At 49.9% G+C, this 4,610-nt stretch overlaps 1 protein-coding gene across 1 annotated transcript in view; it reads right to left on the bottom strand.

The window, feature by feature from the left end:
* Positions 1-454, bottom strand: part of NEK5 (NIMA related kinase 5) — a 55,141-nt gene extending 54,687 nt beyond the window's left edge. Inside the window, exon 1 of the mRNA XM_040622433.1 lies at positions 1-454. This exon is cut by the window's left edge and continues 516 nt beyond it. The gene's annotated coding sequence lies outside the window, so the exon portion shown is untranslated.
* Positions 455-4,610: the final 4,156 nt, after the last annotated feature.

Raw genomic sequence — 4,610 nt, 5'->3', positions numbered from 1 at the left:
AACGCTGGTGCAGGCTTACAGTTCAACCCTTCTCAACGGGGACGTGCTGCCCCCTAGGGGACATTTTGGGAATTTGTGGAGGTTTTTCTGGTCCCTGCAGAGGTGGAGAAGCACTATGGCGTTTAGAAGTGGTTGCGGCCTGGGATACTAATGTCCTGCGATGCGAAGGACGGTCCTGAAAATAAAGGACTATTCCGCGGCCCTAGAACCTTAGCAAGTCCCCACACACATTCACGTGCGTGGAAAAATCCATTTATAACTATCTGCAGCTAGAACCAAAGTCCATTTTACATGTAAGTACAGAATATTTTTTGCACGGTTTTACTGAACACTGAATTTTCGAGGAATGCAGCTGCATGTAAATCAAGGCTTGATTGTACTTTGTTGTGTTGGGAACATTACCAAGAATTGTGCACCGGTTTGGAAAATCACGGCCCCACGGCTGAGCTGCTCAGGTAGCCGAGACCTACCAGGGGGCGGCCGTCAGGGTCAGGTGCCTCCCCGCCCAGGCACCGACACTTGGCTGCTTCGCTACTTCTTCGACTACCAGGCATTTGCAGTCTGAAATGGAAACTTCGTTATAAACCGTTTCCTCGCATTTCCTCTTTAGTTAACAATTAGGGTATCGTCCCCACTTTTTAAAACCTGCGTGAGCAGGCAGGTCGTGTTTTCCATAACTGGTGTCAGGGTAGGAAAGGGGACAACTGAATGGCATGAGGCTGGGAACCAGCTCCGCTGCCGGAGGAGGCCGGGGACACCCGAGGACCGGGTTTCGAGGGAGGCGGCTGCGGGAAGGGAACTCGAGGACTCCAGCCCGGGAACTGAGCGACGGCGACCCTCCAGCCCCGGCGGCACCAGGGGTGGAAGCCCCCAGCTCTCGGGACAAGCCTTGTCCCTCAGGGGCACTCCGGGAGGCTGCCGCGGGCTGGGCTGCGGAGCTGGCGCGCGGGCCGGAGCTCGGCGTGTCGCGCGTTGCCACGGAGACCGACGCGGCCCGGGACTTCGGGCAGCTCCCCTGCAACCCCTGTCTACCCGCCGGGGCTCCGTCCCTTTCCCCGCGGCTCCCGGAGCCCTGGGGGCAGCTCGGGGTCAGGATCCCGGACGGCCCGGCCGCAGCGTTACCTGTGGCGCCGGCTCGGCGGGGCGGGAAGCGTCCCGAGCAATCTGGGTTCCCCGGGCAGCAGCGCTTCCGGGCGGCCGGGGCGGAGCCGCGAGGGGGACCGCGGGCGGGGCGCTAGCAGCCAGAGGACGGGTCTCCACAGTCCACCCCGAAGAGCGGTCCGAGGCCAGGGAATTTGAAGAGCCGGCCGCGCCACCTGCTGCTGTCTTAGGTCGGGACTGTTGTGCCCATCACTCCACAACAAGCTCACCGCTCCTCGTTCCCGCACGCGGCGTACCAGACGCTTTGCATACACCATCTCTGTTCTTTGCAACAACCCAGCAAGATAGTGGTCACCCAGTTTTCCAAATGAGCTAAACTGAGACAGGGAGAGTTTTTCGCGCAAGGTCTCAAATACTATCAAGAAATGGACAGACACAGTTTGGTCTACACTTGGCGACCTTACAAAACTGGCCGTCGCCCACGGCCTGCAGAGAGGCTCCCCTCCCCTCCTTCCCATTCCCCATTCGCGATTGCACATCAAGCTGCTGTCTAAAACCCTTCATTATATGTCTAAGTCGTTGGAAAGGATGTAATTTCCAGCAATTATAAATATTGACACAAGTAAAACATATCCAAAGGCATCTAAAAACCACGGCAATTTGAAACCAACCATCATTCTCTTTTTAAGTAAGCTCTTCTTTTAAGAATCACAAAGTTCACATCATTCCTTTCTCTCCTTGAACTCCTATCCCTATAGGCAATGTTTTTCTGCTTCAAAGTTTTATTGATCACCCTATCATATAAATGGAAATTTCTATTTCTTGATCATAGGCTTTTACTCTGAATTGAATACTAGTATATTACTAGTACAGAATTGGTAAAAATAAAAGGAATCACACTGATAATCATTAAACATAAAACGTGAAATTGTATTGGAAATTCATCACTTAAAGAGGTCAGTGGGCTTTCCCCTCCCAGTTAGCACCCACTAGACGGATGCTTACTTTTCTGGAATACACAAGGTTCAACGATGATTCTCTTGCCTTTCTTTTTCTTTTCTTTTTCTCTCTCTTTCTTTCTCTAATTCTTTCTCTCTCTTTCCCTCTCTTTCTCTCTTTTTTTTCTTCCAAACTTTAAGTACTGGGAAACCTCATTCAGTTAAATAAATAGGAACTGGAAGTTTTGTTAAAAGTGTCCCTCAATTCTTGCCTAGTTGTAAGTCAAGAATCATAATAATCTATCACTAAAACTGGCTCCTGACCATCCATTAAATATCCTGAAATGTTATTAAAAGCAAAACTCTGGGGGAGCCTGGGTAGCGCAGTCCTTAAGCGTCTGCCTTCGGCTCAGGGCGTGATCCCGGCTGATGGAGTCCCACATCAGGCTCCTCCGCTGAGCCTGCTTCTTCCTCTCCCACTCCCCTGCTGTGTTCCCTCTCTCGCTGGCTGTCTGTCACATAAATAAATAAAAAAATCTTAAAAAAAAAAAAAAAAGCAAAACTCTGCAAGCCAACTGACTTGTGAAAGGATCTGTCATCCGATCAAGACTCATTCAGTCTCTCAATAACTACACATAATTCCACGTTCCCTTTGTTTGGTGGTTTGGAAATATTTACCCCCTGATGCCATGCTAACATTTGAGATGACTAGGAGGTACAGAATACAGTATTTATGGAACCTGGGTATCTGGAACTATCCTTAAAGCTATCCCTGCCTACCTTAACTCTGGAAAAGTCCTCAAGAGACTTATAAAAAAAAAAGAGAGAAAAAAGTGGGGGGACCTAAGTCACTCTGGGAAATGGTGATTTGATTGGAATTGTAAGGCCAGAGGCCCTAGGAACAGAAAATGAACTCTGTGCTCTAGCTGGGAAATCTGTTCCTCATGGGAGTATGGGTTGGTAATCTGTATCCTGGTGTTGAGCAATTAAGTGGATAGTAGATGGCTGAAGCCAGGTTTCTCACTGTCAGAAAGAGAAGCTATAGAAAAGCCGGGGCGCAGGGGCGGCTAGAATGAACCCTGTGGTGCTAGATCAGAGTCCAGGACAACAGTATGAACTCATTCTCGGCCTAATACACATACAGACAGAGAGACACAGAAATGACTACAGCTGTGCGGACGTGCACATGACAGCAAACATATGTGGATCTCCTCGCTCTGTCTGCTAAGAGGGCCTAGAAGCAGCGACAGCCCGTAATAACAAGCACACCCAGCTCCCAGATCCTGGCGTCTAAACCAATGAAAGGAACCAGGGCTCCTTGGAGAAATGGCTGATTCTGGAGCTGTAACAGAGAAGGCTGAAGATACGTCTGGGCCATCTTCTTGTAGTACCAGGAAGTAAGGAGGTTCTCAAAACACAAAAGAATGAGGTCATGTCAAAGGAACACAGAGGCAATCTGGAAAACTCCCAATGGCCAAAGCGAGACCAACTGAAGGAACAAAACCAAGGACTTTGCATTGGATCACAGCCCCTTCATGAGGTGGGGCTGAGGACAAGCTGGACCCAGGGACTCGCTTAGAGGCACTAACAACAGGACATAAACTCTGCACTCTCGTTGGGAAAGTTGTTTCCCAGGGCCCAAAAATGGAAAAACGGTCATTTTACAGAAGAGAACCTGACAAACACTGCCTTAACCAAGTGACCGAGGTTAACAACAGCAGTAATAAATCTTGTGGAAACCGCATACTCCCTGATGAGATGTGATGGGAAGGGCACCTCACCTCCATGGTATTCCTCCCAACACCCCAGAGCTTAGTCTCATCGTGAGAAAAATACCAGACCAAACACTGAGGGACATGCTACAAAATGCCTAACTGGTAGTCCTCAAAAATGTCAAGGTCCTGATAAAGGACAGATGGAGAGACCATGAGAGAGCAGAGGAGACGAAGGATGACGAGGTGTCTAAAGGTAGATAAAGTGGGTGGGACCACTTTATCTACAGCTTTTGTACCTGAAGATTAAAAAAAAACGGTTTAAATCTACAAGATGTAGGTATTCTGTATTTCAGGAGATCCTTACTAGCCATCCTGCTGGAGATTCAGCTACTTCCCCTGCTTCTTGAGCACCATTGCTCACACCGGCTCAGGCCTCTGCTGTGTGCACCCCCGCCTCCGTGAGATCTCCAGGGAGGAGCCTCTGTCTTTGGAGTACAGTATCTCGCCTCCTGACAGCATCCCAGTGGGAATGACAGGACCCAGCACATGCGTGTCAGGGTGACCCACACAAATTGGCATCCCATTAGTTCCACAGCCCTCTCTAGTTTCCAATACTTTCCACCTTTGGCCTATTTCTTTCTCCTGCACAAGACTGTCAACTTCTGACAAGATCTGTAGTGCCCCCGCGCCCACCCCCGCCACCCCTTCCCACGGCTGATCCTCTGACCTGGGTGCTTCTGTGCGTCCTGCGAGGGGCTGTATTTAAGGATGGCGGGTCATTGGTGAAGATCGTTGAAGATCATGGATCACTACCCAGAAATGGGTCTTACTGGAAAACCGCACAACGTTATTTTGC

The sequence above is a fragment of the Ursus maritimus genome, unplaced genomic scaffold (genome assembly GCF_017311325.1).
Source record: "Ursus maritimus isolate PB19 unplaced genomic scaffold, ASM1731132v1 scaffold_10, whole genome shotgun sequence".
Taxonomy (NCBI): Eukaryota; Metazoa; Chordata; class Mammalia; order Carnivora; family Ursidae; genus Ursus; species Ursus maritimus.
Note: the sequence above shows the minus strand (reverse complement) of the source record. Positions and strands in the feature narration are given on the sequence as shown.